The 17,750-nt window shown below is 36.0% G+C and overlaps 1 protein-coding gene across 2 annotated transcripts in view; it reads right to left on the bottom strand.

Moving 5' to 3' along the window:
* The window catches only part of LOC126474143 (luciferin sulfotransferase-like), a 757,275-nt gene that overhangs the window by 551,912 nt on the left and 187,613 nt on the right, over positions 1–17,750 (bottom strand). The window contains exon 2 of one of the 2 annotated variants that reach the window (XM_050101593.1): positions 4,553–4,579. The exons of the other annotated variant lie outside the window; for it this stretch is intronic. The gene's annotated coding sequence lies outside the window, so the exon portion shown is untranslated. The remainder of the gene's footprint in view (positions 1–4,552; positions 4,580–17,750) is intronic. 2 annotated transcript variants of the gene reach the window in all.

The following is a 17,750-nucleotide window of genomic DNA, read 5'->3' as shown; positions in this document are numbered from 1 at the left end:
CGGCTTGTCCGAGAACCTCAACGCCCGTGCCAAATTAAAACACCAAACACCATTATTTACTAAAAGGTATATAAAGTTGACTCTAATTTGCTTACTACCTATATTATAGCTAAGATATATGGGTTACATATAAGAGAACCAACACTAACTGCAACATATAAAATCATAGACATACTTGATAAAACATACTCTAGCACATATGAGCTTATACAAATTACAAAGAGTATGTGTTAAAACATAATAAAATGAATGTACCATGGTCATGTATGACTAGACATGTGACACGCCACACTACTTTCATATACTATGTATCTGAGATGGATACTATGATCTGACACATCTACACAGTAAAAAGATATAAATTGCAATAAATCAATGTATAAAATATATATCAATGTGTGACTTCCAGGGATGGTAGCTAGAGTCATGAGCTATCATCCACTGTTTCGTTTCTAAGGATCGCGTGAAGTTATTAACTTGTAGTGAATACTGCAACTATATTTGTTAACTGAATTCCACTAACTTCAATGGTTTTCCTACATTGATAACATGAAGGTCTTAATAAATGCGCCTCAGTGCAATAAGCACGCTGATATGTTTGGATTGTCATTCTGTGAAACGTTGAATTAGTATTTAATTAAGATGTATTTCAATCCAGCTATCTTTCATCCTGTAGAAAAAAGCCTCCATTAAACCGAATCATGTTGTAGAACAGTCTTGGGGCCCGCCGCTTGCTCTCTACAAATGGTAAAAACACTACTATTGTCTGCTGCTGGCGGGTCCTTTGTCAATGGACGTGGCCCTCCAGGAAAGCCCTGCAGCCATACCCCACTCTCATAATACATGATTGGAATTTCTCTCTGGCTAATTTTTCGAACTTATGCGTTATATTTTACAAAGCTCGTTGCCAGCCCTATTATTTTCCATTGTTAGCCATTTATGCTTTCAATGTCTCTTTCATCTTTTATTAGCAGCAGTCCCAACGCAGAAAATTCTAATAAAACGTTCATGCAGACATTACATCCTCACCGAAAGCAATAAACAGACGAAAAAATCCTACCAGCGGCGATGTTACTTCTCAATAACACGAAAGTTGTATCACGATGAAAAACTCCTCATAATTGTCACGTGTGTAGTACCATGTACACTCCAATGGAAAATCTGACGAATATTTCTTTGTAAGCACAAATGCACTGAAGGGGTTAGACGATTTAGTATGTTTATGTCACTCTAATTTCTATCGGCCACAGTTACTAAGTAGATTTCAATTCAATAATCAAAATTTTTTATACTAGTGCATACTATTCTGTCTGGCCTGTGTCGATACAGTCACAGCCGCATTCCTGCTGACTGAATTCTTCTCAACAGTCGACAGTAGTAGGGAACGAGAGAAAACTGGAAAACTAAGACTGCTCCTGCCCATGGACGAAATTTTTTCAGGGCTACAATCGGAAATCTGTTGGGTCCTAATAGACTTGGAAGAGAGCCAAAGAGAAGGAAGAGCTGATGGAAATTTCATTGTTTGTAAGAAAGACACCTTGCATATGTAAAGATAAAAAAAAACGGAAGTAACCAGTGTAAACACTGGAGGGAGTACTTTGGTCTGCATGCCTTGTAATTATCTAATAATAGGAGTCGCTAGTAGAATTAGACATAATGATGCTCCCAACTTCAGTGATAATTGTGTGAAGTTGATACAGTTAAGGTCTTTCTTGTTTTTGTCTTGGTTGCTGGATCTACCAAGTAAATTTCTTTCTCAAATATCTTTGCCAGCAAAACTATTCAAGTATCAGTATCAGCGGCTTGTACAATAATTTTTGAAGTTCATGAGACTTTGCTAAGGTAAAATATAATCTACTTATCCACTTCTTCACGTTGACATTGAACATGGTCTCTTCGCGAAATATACGTAGGAGGGAGCAATATACTGCTTGACTCTTCGGTGAAGGTATATTCTCGAAACTTTAACAAAATCCCGTACCGAGCTACTGAGCGTCTCTCCTACAGAGTCCCCCACTGGATCTTATCTATCATCTCTGTAACGCTCTCACGACTACCAAATGATCCTGCAACAAATCGCGCTGCTCTCCATTGGATCTTCTCTATCTCTTCTATCAACCCTTTCTGGTACGGATCCCACACTGTTGAGCAGTATTCAAGCAGTCGGCAGACAAGCATAGTGTAACCTACTTCCTTTGTTTTCGGATTGCATTTCCTGAGGATTCTTCCAATGAATCTGTCTGGCACCTGCTTTACCGACCAACTTTATATGATCATTCCATTTTAAATCACTCCTAATGCGTACTCCCAGATAGTTTATGGAATTAACTGCTTCCAGTTACTGACCTGCTATTTTGTAGCTAAATGATAAGGGAACTATCTTTCTATGTATTCGCAGCACATTACACTTGTCTACATTGAGATTCAATTGCCATTCCCTGCACCATGCGTCAATTCGCTGCAGATCATCCTGCATTTCAGTACAATTTTCCATTGTTACAGCCTGTCGATACACCACTGCATCATCTGCAATGAGCGTCAGTGAACTTCCGATGTCATCCACAAGGTCATTTATGTATATTGTGAATAGCAACGGTCCTATGACACTACCCTGCGGCACACCTGAAATCACTCTTACTTCGGAAGACTTCTCTCCATTGAGAATGACATGCTGCGTCCTGTTATTTAGGAACTCTTCAATCCAATCACACAATTGGTCTGATAGTCCATATGCTCTTACTTTGTTCATTAAACGACTGTGGGGAACTGTATCGAACGCGTTGTGGAAGTCAAGAAACACGGCATCTACCTGTGAACCCGTGTCTATGGGGCTCTGATTCTCGTGGACGAATAGCGCGAGCTGGGTTTCACACGACCGTCTTTTTCGAAACACATACTGATTCCTACAGAGTAGATTTCTAGTCTCCAGAAAAGTCATTATACTCGAACATAATACGTGTTCCAAAATTCTACAACTGATCGACGTTAGAGATATAGGTCTATAGTTCTGCACATCTGTTCTACGTCACTTCTTGAAAACGGGGATGACCTGTGCCCTTTTCCAATCCTTTGGAACGCTACGCTGTTCTAGAGACCTACGGTACACCGCTGCAAGAAGGGGGGAAAGTTCCTTCGCGTATCTGTGCGAAATCGACCTGGTATCCCATCAGGTCCAGCGGTCTTTCCTTTTCTGAGCGATTCTAATTGTTTCTCTATCCCTCTGTCGTCTATTTCGATATCTACCATTTTGTCATATGTGCGACAATCTAAAGAAGGAACTACAGTGCAGTCTTCTTCTATGAAACAGCTTTGGAAAAAGGCATTTAGTATTTCGGCCTTTAGTCTGCCATCCTCTGTTTCGGTACCATTTTGGTCACAGAGTGTCTGGGCATTTTGTTTTGATCCACCTACCGCTTTGACATAAGACCAAAATTTCTTAGGATTTTCTGCCAACTTAGTACATAGAACTTTACTTTCGAATTCACTGAACGCCTCTCGCATAGCCCTCCTCACACTACATTTCGCTTCGCTTAATTTTGTTTGTCTGCAAGGCTGTGGCTATGTTTATGTTTGCTATGAAGTTCCCTTTGCTTCTGCAGCAGTTTCCTAACTCGGTTGTTGTACCACGGTGGCTCTTTTCCATCTCTTACGATCTTGCTTGGCACATACTCATCTTTGATATATTCCATACACTTTTTGTAAATCCTGCAGTAAAATCGTTAAGCAATGCCTTATTAACTGTGAATTCATATCATCACCTATTCTTACCCACTTCTGAAAAAAATATATAGAACTCCACTCATAATTAATAAGCAATGAAATTTATTAATTTCATATAGTGTTTTAACTGATTTATTTAAATTAACTGTTGGTACAACTAGTGGAGATATTGGTATATTCATTTCTGTTGCTATTTTCTTATGATATAAACTTTGAATTGCATCAATATCACCTTGAAATAATTGTATATGTGAACCATTATAGTATAGGAACATTATTGTGCCATAAACATATGAATGATATAAACCTAATAAGTGACCAATTTCATGAACTGAAACTTCATGTAAATTTGTTTGATAATTTGGTGTACTTTATCAGTTTCTGTATACCAGGTCTCATATTTATCCTTATTTATTTCTAAAGGTTCATTATTCATATCTCAAAAAGATGCAGAACCTAACACATTTCTTTTTGGTCTAGTTCCTTTGAACATCAGTGATCAGATAGTTCATGTGATTGTATTCTTCTTCAGTTGTATCTAAAATTTCATGGTTGTTAATATCATGAACAAACTGAATATGAATACATCTTTACCATAAACGAAATGCTGCCTCTGTTACTTTTAACGTTTTTTATTTCCTCCTTTATAATTCCATTTTACATTTTTATTATTCCATTTATACCTACTAGTTGTGTAACTACTAAATGAATCTTGTACACCACATCTAGTCGGTTCATAAAATTTGAAGTTTCTTTACTTAATTCACCATTTATCACAATTTTGTGTTAACTGAAATAATATTAATTATTCTCTTACTATATCATTACTCACTTGAGCTAAATCAGGTGATGGTGGAATCTGCAAATAAGCAAAATCAAATAAATATTTTACTGCATAATTTTTATATCACTAATTGCTATTCCCACAAACAACAATTACAGAAATAACTTCATTGGTATACACTTAAAATATTATATGATTAATCTAAACCATAGTATCAATGATATTTATTAAAGAAGCTGCATCTGTGTGTTATATTTCTAATAAAAATTAAAATCTAATAAATTTCTTCTCTGAAACGTAGTTGATTTTCGGCACCATCAAGAACAAACTTACATATAGTAATAAAGTGATTATTGATGAAATGCACTATCTATAGGTTAATGCAAAAGATGTTGCTGAACTTTTAGAATTTACAAACATGAGAAAGCAATTGGAGATCTTGTAAGAGCAAAACTTCATATAAATTAAAAAATTAGTGGGAAATGATTTGTTCCTCTCGCATCCTGAAACAAAATGTATTACTGAACATGGACTATGCCCCTTAATCGTGAAATAAAGGTGATTACTTCAGGATTGGGCTTATGAAGAAGTTTTGCTTTCAATTCAAAAACACGGAGAACATAAGATTTGAAACGACATAATACCTTTTTATAAGGATCAGAAAAATCATAAAAATTATTGTGTGGAACAATTAGCAAAAGCCCATCCAAAAATGACGAAATCATCAAATCAGAGGATGAAATAATAGAAAATTTAAGATAAACTTGTAATATTACTTCAGGAATAATAAATGAAAGAAACAAAGAAATAAATATATTATTACCTCATGCTGTTCCTCAGGCAGTTAACGAAAATTTAAAACCAACTCTTATTCTTTTAAAATAATCGGATGAAAACTGTGAATATCATTATTATGTAATTAGAACACAAAGAAGAATTTTACAGAACAGTTGCATGGAATCCAGGATAGACATCCTAATTCTGAAGAAATGTTTAGACTTAACTATGATCCTAATTCAGTAAATGTGTTTCAACACATGAAAGAAATTTTAAGAATTATTTGTTGGCACAATTACTTTAGTAATTTAAATGATTACATTCATGAACAATTGACTAATGGTATAATTACTATTCATCAAACCTAACTACACCTAATTGTATATTGAAAATAAAAAATCTAATAAAAATGTTTTCTGTTAAATGGTAGCAATTTCAGTCACATCTGATGCAGTCGTTGCTAGTTCAGAAACACCTTGATGAATGTTTTAGAATTTATTCAGAGTAACAACAGAATTGTTCATTACAATGAAGAAGTTTTGTGCTAACTGATCAAGAGAATAATCCATGGTTTAAAGCAAAATATGTCTGAGATTTATTGGAATATGTTAATGCAAGGGATATCTTGAAGGTCAATGTGAAAAGCAAATATATTAAAAAATATAAAGAACTGAAGTGTAGGCAGCAGCTACACTTGCATTCAGCTACTAATTTTATAAGTGAACCCAGATTATATTAATTAATTATGAAATTAAAAATGAAACATGCTGAACAATTCCTAGATTTGGTTTCTGGTGAAGTTTTACTATCAATGAGGAAGTATGGTTAATATTATCTACAAAGTAAAATTAATTATTTAAGAAGATTTAGAAAATGAAGTTGAAAATATTAGTAGACAGAATAACACTACAGTTGATGTTGCCTCAGATAAAATTCAAGAGAATATGAAATTACCGACAATCATGTCACTCCTACAACAGTTACTCAAGGTAAACACATTAAATTTGTTTTACTGAAGAAAAATCATATGCAGGGATATCCACATTATATTATAAGAACTCACAATATCCCTGTATATTTTAGGTTGAATGAACTATGAGAAGGTTATCCATAAATGGAAATAATTTTTTAAGAATCAGTAATGCAGACTCAGTTAATGCATATAATTTAATGAAAAAAGATAACAAATAATTTCGCAAGAAAATCATTTTCAAATAAGTTTAAATTAAGATCCTTATAAAAGAAATAACAAATAGTAAAACAAATCATTAATAATTTCTTAGAAAAGCTAATCTTTTCATATTTAAATTATAAACAACAATAATAAAATCCACAATGCAAAATGATTCAAAACTGTCAGATTCCATGACCTCAAATTTAAAATCCTGAAATGATTCCAACATTAGATCATTTTTGTAAACCTTTATTTTAAGGTTGTAATATACTCTATCTTCTTTAATACAAGGAGCAGCAGAATGAATATTGTGATTAGTACCAAACTGATTTAAATTATTAATAACAGTCTCCATTTATATATATATAAAGTTTTATTAAATAATATTCTTTTTATTTACCCAGCTGTATGTGAATTTTCAAATCCTAACCCTTTAAGGTATACTTTATCTCCTTTCTTTTTCAAAACTTCTTCAACAAGATATACATCAGTATATCTCGTTTTATGTAATTCATGGTGACAAAAATTTCCTTTTACTTCTTCAGCTGTTAAGTGTCTTGGTATATATGTATTGGATTAGAATGAATAACTGATTCAGTTACAAAAATTTCTGATGACCAACTGGCTGTATATTCTGTTTCCAAAATTCCTTGATGTTTGCTCATTCTAACTTTATTTCCCTTTTTAAATTTCGCTTTTTCATTAGATGTAGTAGTAGCTGGTCTACAGTTCTTTTCATTGTCTTCTATTGGTTCAATTTTTATAGCTGACTGTGTTGTCTTATTAAATTCATCAACAAATCTTGAAACTATTTCAATCTGTTGATAATTTCCTTGTAAGTTGATTATTTTCCACATATTTTCTTTAAGTATTGTGTTAAATGTTTCAACAATGGGTGCTTTTAATTCAACAAAAGTTGAGTAGTGATTAAAGTTATATTTTTTTCATCAATCCTTGAAAATCCTTATCATAAAATTCTTTGTCACTATCTGTTTGTACATTTTTTGGTTTCTACCTCTAAACTCTAATCCCAGAACTACAGAAGCAAGTACAACAAGCGAATTTCAATATAAAACAAAGAACTCAAGGACTGTTTAATGGACCAGAAAAATGCATAAACCAAGCTCACAAGGACACAAGTAAAGACGAGCAAATGAAGAAAAGTCAAAGCAAATTAAGTCAGAGTACCATACAGCTAATCGACCAAAGATCGGTAATGTTAAAAACCAGAGATATTACAGATAGGAATAAATAAGAATATGCAAAACAAGACGAATAACGAAAAGCGAAATTTAATAGATGTCCGTGAACACCAATCAGTAGCAAGGAGATAAATACTACAAAGAAACAAATCAATCAGAAGAGCGAGGTTAAGCCCCCAGGATGAGAATCAATCGCTACTAGGAATGAAGAATCAGGCAGGAGAGCATCTAAACACAAGAGAGGATACAATCAAATCAGTAACGGATTTCTACAAAGCAATATACACAAGTTCTCTATCAAACAAAGCAACAGACTGCTCCCTGATGATCCGAACCCAAACACTACTGTTACCATACCCACTACAATACACAGCAAGGTTAAAACAACCATCACTGAACTGAAAAATGGACAGTCACCTGGAGAAGACCACATATACAATGACCTCTTAAAAGAATGCTAAGATGTCCTGATGCCAGCCATCACAGAAGTGTTCAACAAAATCATACAAACCAAAGACATTTCCGACCAGTGGAAAAAAGTATGATTATACTTTTGCACAAAACAGGCACAAAAGATTACATGGACAATTACAGATCCATTTAGATTGAAACGGAACTTGTTCTACCGTTTCAGTGTTTTAATAAATTGCTAGCACACAGAAATGATTAGCAAGAGTTTCTTCTCTTGCAGGTAACACCTCAGCTGGAGTCCAAAAGGAGAGAATGGACTAAACAGGGTTATTTATTGATTTTTTTCTGTTGTGTACCACGTTTCCCATTTTCCTTTCCTTTGTGCGGCCTGGACGATGTATATGAGTGAGTGTGTGAACTAGCAGAAAGCTTAACGCACAGATTGAAACACTGCATGAATGAATAGTCGTTCTGGGGTAGGGTAGTACCAACCTCCCAAGCGTGAACAAGTTCAGCAGAGAACAAGTTTGCAGGTCAGGGCAAAGATGACCCGTAGGCCCGCATATTGGCTCTGTCAGGCTGGTGCGCCACCCCCAACACGTTTGTAAACGGAACGGTTAGGCGAATTTGATTGGAAGGGAACTTGTTCCTGGGTCGTGGTGCTGGACAGACATGGAGACGCAGCTCTCGTTTTGGTAATGTTAACATAGGTATTAGATTGTCTGAAATCTGCTCTGTAATGAAGTCCAGATGTTGAAATCAGGGGCGAAATTACCACTGAAACCCATAAGGGAACTGATTTTCTTAATTTACTCGAATTTCAGTAGACCTGGCGTTAATGCCTTGTTCAGGCAACACACCATGTGCCTTAAGCTCACGGTCACGTTATTGCTCTGTGCTTAACGGAAATTCTCTCATTTAATGTATTTTAATCTGCTTTTCCTTTTACAGTAATATTTTGGGGGTTTTTATTTATTTTCCATATGTTTTCTTTGTGAACCTACTTTCGCGCCACGTGGCCGGTTGGAGCAACCGCCGCATTGATAAATTGTAGATTTGGTCTGAAAATATATTGTACACAATGAATAATCATACGATAGTGAGTGAGTGTAAAATAGGGAAGGAATAATCGTGTGTGTCCATATTTTTCTGGGTTTCTGTTGGCTACTGAAACTTGGCCATGTGGGTTGAACAGCATTGAAGTGATGTTTCTTGTGCACCCCCATAGCGAGGTAATTTGTTGGCGATGTTGTGCGTTAAGCAAAATACTTGTGCCACTAGGAAAAGTATCGGATATTAATGCCTACTGATTTGATAAATATTTGCCAAATACTCTTCTACCCTGACCTAGTTTTGCTTGTATTGTCTTTGCAGAACTTGTTCTGAGTAATCAATAGTAATTGAATGTAATAAATGAGGGTTTGGGTATAATTGTGTAGTTGTATAGAATTACATTGAAGCCAGGTCTGCGCTCCTCAGTCCCATTCCATAATTACGTGGCGAAACTGAACCATCTTAACTAGAGACCGGTTTTGATTATGTATATTGCAAGAGAAATATGACTAGTTGTTGAAATACTATCGGCACTGAATAAATATCAATTAATCTCTACCCTCGACTGATTATTTACTCCTTCCATCATAAAGACTAGGTGGCAGTCAGTACCACAGTCGAATTCTGGGTCATGAAAGCAAATAAAAGCTATATAATGCCTATTAAGCCCTCTATAGGTGCTTTCTGTAGTGGTTAAAAAAAAATGCGTTATCTGTTGCGTTCAAATTTCTACCGGTTCGTTACAACCTTCCGCTAGAAATTATTAATACCCAGCAATAACTTGCAGGGGCCAGTAAATTCGTGGACCACACGAATTTAAGAAACCATTTACTACAGACGGTAGCTTGCAGGAGCGGTAGGACAAGTCAAAGCGACGGTAATCTACCTACTTAGGTGGACTTATACCACCACCAGTACTGGAAGGATACGTTGCAAGATGTCTAACCTGTATGAACTGTTCTAGAAAATACTAACAAGGCGATTAAAAAAACAGTATACAAGAACCAATCCTCAGAACAAGCAGGATTCTATAAAGGATGTACCACAATCCACCATACTCAAAGCATTAATAGATTGAAAGGTGGCTGCACTGAGCCACTGCGCCAGAGATTGCGCCAAAGAGTATTATTCTGCCGCCTCCACAGTGCTTGTCGAGAGCTCGTAGATGACAGTGCCTGTCGAGGTCTCGTGGTAGTCTGTGCTGAGATGTTGTAGCAGAGAGTGTTTGTTGAGATGTGCTATTAGGCAGTGCTTGCTGAGATGTGATATTGGAGAGTTCTGGTTGAGATATAATGTAAGGATTAGAATGATTTTCATCAATATAAATGAGGTAATTAACTCAGTTTGTTTTTATTTTAGTGTCCTAAATAATGCGTCATTACAGGTTCAGTCAACAAAGCATCTGGCGTGTGTTCTTGTATTAGAGTGTAATTCTACTTTCCTTGAGCAATTATGGTATTTCTAATTTTCTTTTATCACGTCAGTATAATTGGTATTTAAAAATTCTTGTCTTGTTGAAGAAGAACCGTGCCAGATGTGTACGTTGAGTCACACTCCCACACACAGAACAATTACATTTGTGCTTGGGTTTTGTAGGTTTTATAGTTGCTGGGGACTTAATTAATTAATTGTGTTAACGAAAAATTTCATTTCATTCTTGTTGTTGTTCTTTGTGGTCAGATAGCGTAATAATACTAGTCAGGGCCAACCGATTACGAGACACAGCGTAATCGGACATACAGCTACGAAAAACTAAAAGTATTTTCAATAATATTTAATTAAGCCCCCATGCACGTGGCGACCGCTGCTTCGGATCGTCCCTTGGAATTCTTCTGATTGTAAAAATAGTAGACCGTAGTATTGTTGTAGTAATTTGAGTTTAGTAATTGTAGTCTGTATTGCATGTGTAGATTTGGTAATTGTCATTTTTTAATGGTATTTTTCAAAATTTAAATTGTTGTCTTGTCTATGGGTTTGACAATTTAGTGCAATTATTTCAATTGTTCGATTAATCGTGTTTGAGGGAAACTTTTCATGTAAATGGTATTGTTGGAGATAAAGAGTCATTGTGTGTAATTTTCGTACAGTGACGAATTTTTTTATGTTTTGTAAATGATTACGCGATCGACGAAGAAGGCAAAAATGATGGATAGTGAGAATGACGAAATTGTTAACATGGCGAACTCGCCAACAGAGAAAACAGTGTGATGAATAATGAAGTGGAAAACAATGTAATAAGTCGGGAAGACAGTCCGGAACCATTTCAAAATTTTTCTCAATCAGAAAATTCACAGAATCTGAGATTAACGACAGAAGATTCTGGAATAGTATCGAACACAGATAGCCTTATGGCTATGCAGAAGGAAGTTAGTTTTGCGGGAAATGTTAGGGGCGAAAAGAATTTTGAACCATTTAATATGGAGCAGTTGATGGGTGTAATATTAAATTTGGGATCTGAATTAAAAACAGTGGCAACACGGTTGGACTTACAAATGGGAACAATGGAGCAGTTTCGATCTGAATTTAAAACAGAGATAGGAACAATTAAAACAGAGATGGGAACTTTGGGATCTGAAATTAAAACTGATATGGGAACAATGGAAACGCAGATGGGAACAATGGAAACTCGGTTAGGATCTGAATTTAAAACAGAGATGGGAACTTTGGAAACACGGATAGATTCACGAATAGGGACATGTTTCAAAAATATGAAAGATGAATTAAAGAAAGAAATCAGAGAAGAAGTACAACCAATTTTGAATGCTCACAATAATAGATTAATTGCAGTAGAAATCAGACAAAGGGAACAGGATAGAGAACAGGAAGAAAGAGATCGCGTGATAGTACAGAAATTTTCAGAGTTAAATTTACAACGTGCAAAAGATAAGGAAGAAATATTTGAGAGAATCGAGGAATCCGTACCAAATGACAGATTAAATAACCTAATACAACAGTATGAACAGTTAACTACTAAATGTGTTAATACTGAAACCCGAGTCGCGACACTTACAGAAGACGTAAATAAACAGAAAGAACAAATAGGTGATTTATCGGAAAGAGTTGAGGAAATTTCAGATAAACTGACAAATCTTAGTTTACATGGGGACAGAGATTCGGATGATACAGCACCATTGCCATTTGCAGAAACCGAAGAGTATCAGAACATAAATAAACATGTTGAAAATCAGGGAAAATTTAATGAACGCGTGAAAAGGGAATTTGAGGCTTTAAAAAAGCAAGTCAAACAAATAGAAGGCGAAATTGTAGGAAAAGACAGTAGAAGAAACTTAGAATCACAGATAGCAGAGGGGTATGAAGAAAGTAATTTATTTCATTTACGAGAAGCAACAAGAGAGCGCCAGGCGCGCGAACTTGAAAATAATCGACATTCGGACTGGGACAGACGCGGTAGGTCTTTGTCGCCACGAGGCGAAAACTTTGACTATAAACACGTTTTGACTGTTCTGAAATTTAAGATCTTCCGCAATTCTAAGAATGACATACATCCATGTGCATGGTTAGATCAATTTATGTACGCACTTCCACCAAATTGGCCACTAAGTCACAAACTGGAATTTATGTGTGGATATTTAGAAAACGAACCGGCGACGCGGATGCGCGTACTCATTAGAGATTGTAATAATCTAAATGATTTTTATCATGCATTTCTATCGGCATATTGGTCCGAAAACACACAAGACAGAGTCAAACACAGTCTTATTATGCAGCGTAATTTCAAACAGTCTGAGTTCCGCACGCCAGCAGAATATTTTGAAGACATGATTCGAAAGAATCAGTTCCTGTCCAACCCTTACAGCCCGACTGAATTAATTCGCATTTGTTTAATAAGCTGCCACAATCCATAAGACAAATTGCTTTAGCCGGAAGATGTAAAGACGACATTGAGACTTTTAAGACTTTGTTGCAAAAACTTGAGTATGACAACGACGACGGGACTTCTTGTAATTTTTTCAGTAACAGTAATTACAATAGATTTTCAGAGAAAAGGGATAGTGATCGGAACGGGCGTTATATGGGTAACTTTGAGAATGACAGACATAACAGACAGGACAACAGATACCAGCCTTATGACAATAACAGACGTTCTAACAGGAATTACACAGACAATAGCGGTAATTCCTACCGGAATGATCAATCATACGGAAACAGTAATCGGTATCATCAAGACAGAAATTATTCATACGATAATAGAAATTCTTACTACAGAAATAATCAGGGTAGTAGATACAACAATAATTTCAGAAGTGACAGTCGAAATTACACAAGGAGTAGTTATGCAGACAGACAGGAAAACAGAAATTTTAATAACAGACACAACCAAGAATTTACATCTAACAGACAGGAGGGACCTAATTGGCATCCTCCACGTGACAGAACTTCAGAGAGACAAGTGCAAATCGTAGAAATTGATCCGCGAAATGACGGGAATAATCAAAGACGTGACGCAAACAATCGACAATGACTTGCAGCTTCGGCTTCTGGCAGCAATATAGACGGTTCAGAAAGTAATGACACTACGACTTTACACTACGTACGCCTGGAAGACATGAGAGACATTTTGCTAGACGAAAAGGAAAATAATGTAGACGCATTTTTACACCCTGTTATTGAAGTATGTATGGGTAAGAATAAGTTCACTGCAGTTTTAGATTCTGGGAGCCCATTGAATGTCATTAGTGAATCAGTTTTTCATATATGTGAAAGAACTATTGCCTGTCCCGTGTTACCTATTTCTAAAACTACAATTCGAGGTGCTATTTCTGGAAAAAGTGAGGAAGTCAAACAACAGACCAACTTAAATTTCATTTGTCAAGGATACGAATTTTCTGCTAATTTTATTATTGTTCCATTACTCAGTACACAAATTATATTAGGTATGGAGTTTCTTAACGCACATAAGGCAATTTTGAACTTTAAAGAAGGAAGTGCGAATTTGATTGTTGCCGGAATGCCGAAATGTTTGAAATTTTTCGAGTGTTTAACAAGATCTGAGTCAGATACAAAATGTTTAAGGTTTCTTACTTCTGATGGTTTCGTTGAGCATTATGACGACAGTGCGTTTATTCATGACAATGACAATAGATACAGAGACGCGATGGATGATATAATTAATAGCGAAGAATTAATTAAAGAAAAGGTTAAGAAAGCTGAAGTGCCAGATGACGTTGCAAGTGAAGAGCTGCACCACATTTTGACTTCACATGCGACAGTATTTAGTCATCACACAGGAACTATACAAGGCTTACAATATTTATTTAAAGTAAAAGAACACACACCATTTCGCGGGAAAACGTACGCTATTCCTTTGTCTTACAGAGACAAGGTTAAGAATGAACTTCAGTACATGTTAGATCAGGGCATTATTGAGCCTGCAGTCAGTCCTTATACTAGCCCATTACATGTTATTCTTAAAAAGGATGGATCAATTCGTTTGGTTCTGGATTCCAGACAGATAAATAATATCATCATTCCTGAAACTGACCGCCCACAAAATTTAGATGAACTTCTTCAACATTTCCATGGAATTAAAGTTTTATCCACTATTGATATGCGCGCAAGTTTTTGGCAAATAGAACTCCACCCTGATTGTAGGAAATATACTACCTTTTTAGCCTTTGGTAACTGTTACCAGTTTCGGAAATTACCGTTTGGACTTACTGTATCTTCAGCAGCATTCATTCGTAGCTTAAATGAAATTTTACCTGTTTATCTTCGTGACAATATTACTTCATATGTTGACGACATTCCTATTGCTAAACATTCTTGGAGTGAGCACAACAAAATTTTGGATTCATTATTACGTAATTTTGCAAGAGTTGGCATTACTGTGAACTTAGAAAAATCTGAATTTGGTCGTTCACAGGTGAAATTTCTCGGTCACATTATTTCTACAGAAGGTATTCTTCCTGATCCAGAAAAATTAGACGCTATTCGTAACTATGCTGTTCCTACCACGAAACGTGATGTTCGTAGCTTCCTTGGTGTCTGTAATTTTCTTCGACGCTTTGTTAGATTGGACGATTTGGCCACACCTCGTTTATGTGAACTATCTGGAAAGAAATCTAATTGGTGTTGGGATGAGGAAGCTCAGTCAGAATTTGAACTGCTTCGTGATGCTTTAGTTGCGGCTCCACTTCTTTTACATCCGGATTTATCTAAAGATTTTTGTTTGGCGACGGACTCATCATACAAAGGCCTAGGTGCACATTTATTTCAAGAGATAGAAGAAGACGGCGTTGTAGTCCAGAAAACTATTGCATTTGGAAGTCGTGTTCTTTCTAAATCAGAAAAGAATTATTCGATTACGGAACTTGAAGCTTTGGCTGTTGTATGGGCTTTTACAAAATTTCGGACATTTTTGTTTGGCAGACATACTAAGATTTACACCGATCATCGAGCTCTGGAATTTCTTATGTCAACAAAATTAACTCACGGCAGATTGTCACGATGGGCGTTGTATCTACAGGAATTTGATTTTAGTATTGTTTACATACAGGGTTCTTCAAATATTGTTGCTGATGCTTTATCACGTGCACCTATGGGTTTGAAACAAAGTGCTGAAGAGGACTGCATAGAAAACAATTATTGTTTGATGTATATTCAAGGTGTTGCGTTTGAGAACTTTATTTCGTCTTCGCTCCAGGACATCGCTAAGGAGCAAAATAAGGATCCAATCTGGAAGGACATTAAGGAGAAGTGGAGGAGAAAGGAAAGCGTGGCGATTAGACAGCATTATTTAGTTCGCAATGACATTCTTTTTAAACGAAAATCGGTCGACAACTCTGTTTGGTTAGTTTGTATTCCTGATAAGTGGGATAATAAGCTGATTTGGTATATTCATTTCAGATATGCACACTTTGGTCCCAGAAAATCTTTCATAAATTACGAGAAAATTGTTATTTCAGTAATATGGAAAAACGTATTCGATCTGTTCTGGCCAAGTGCAAATTATGTCAAAAGGCTAAGCCGCCAACAGTTTCTCACAGAGCACCGTTGTTTCCTATCATTCCAGCGAAATTAAAGGAGATGGCTGCAGTCGATTTGTTCGGTCCAGTGGTTCGTTCTACTAATGGTTTTGCGTACATTTTCGTAGCAGTGGAGTTGACATCAAAATATGTGTGTTTTACACCGTTACGCAAAGCAACAGCTCATTCAGCATCTAATGCTTTCATCAAACATTTTCTTAAAGAAGTTGGTCATGTTGATAAGGTTATATCAGATAATGGATCACAGTTTCGTTCTAAAATTTGGCTTCGTACTCTACAGCGTCGTAAAGTTAAACCAATTTTCATTTCACTTTTTCACCCTCAATCTAACGCTTCAGAGAGATGGATGAAGGAATCAATAAATTGTGTCGTCTTTATTGCCATCAAAATCACATAACGTGGGATCAGTATCTTCATATTTTTCAAAACATTCTGAATGAACTTCCTAATGATTCAACTTCTTTACCGCCTTTACTGATATTAAAAAATAAAGCACCGACAAATCGCATTTCTGAAATAGTTCCTTTTTCGTCTCCACGGAAACTGCGGCATTCTGAAGTTGTCAACCTGGCTCTACGAAATATTGCATCTGCGGCTGCTAGAAGAGAGAGATCAGCTAAACGTCCTGGTCGTTTAAAAATCTTGTCAGTTGGTCAGAAAGTGTTAATTAAGTCTCATCGTTTGTCGCACAAAGGAAAAGGCTTGTGTCGCAAATTCTTTCTGCTTTATAACGGTCCATGTAGAATTCGCAAAATTATACATGCTAACACTGTCGAAGTAGAAACTCTTAAATCTCGACGCTCTAAAGGAATACATCATATATCTAACGTAAAATTTTTTGTGGAATGACATACTTTAGAGAAACTCACAGCTACATGTAAACATGCAGAGAATACAAGGATACCGCGCTGTGTTTTGGCGGCGGCACATGCTCAAAGCAACAGTGAAGTCTGTGCGCCGCACAAGGCAGTCGTTGACCGCAAACAATTGCTTCCTACGTCACGCGCCTACAGCTGATCGAGCGCTCAGTGCGAATGCACTGACAGCCGTAAACAAATACACAGTTTAATTTCTCCGATTAAATTCGGTATAAAGCTATAGTGACTTGATGAATTATGTTATTAACATTCAGTATTTTTCAGGATACGGTTCTATAAAATATTTAAGACCGTCAGGTAAATTCTGTGCGTGTCCGACGTTAAGAGGACTTGCTATCGAGAAATTTTCAGAAAGGATGTAATTTCGAAGAAGAAACTAATAAACTAAAAAGGGTAACTATTAATTGAGTTCATTTTTCAGGTAACATATTTCCACTTAGGTACGTACTTTAGTCGTAATTTGCTGCTCGCGATTACGTGATTCATACTTTGTGCTACTTTCATGTTCTATGAATTTACTTGTGAAGCGACGTGCTTGCGTACGTTAACTGATATTGACAATGACTATTAATGAACAGGATTGTTATTTGTATATATTATGCATCGCTTGGCTGCTATGCTTTTTCACTGATGTCATATTTTTTTTAATTATGTGCCTGCTGTGCTTATTTATTTAAATTATAATTGTAACCTGATTTATTGTGCTGATGTGTTTAGGTATGTAAGTTATACTTTGTGATTTAT

The sequence above is a fragment of the Schistocerca serialis genome, chromosome 4, assembly GCF_023864345.2.
Source record: "Schistocerca serialis cubense isolate TAMUIC-IGC-003099 chromosome 4, iqSchSeri2.2, whole genome shotgun sequence".
Lineage (NCBI taxonomy): Eukaryota > Metazoa > Arthropoda > Insecta > Orthoptera > Acrididae > Schistocerca > Schistocerca serialis.
This window is presented reverse-complemented; position numbering and strand designations above follow the sequence as displayed.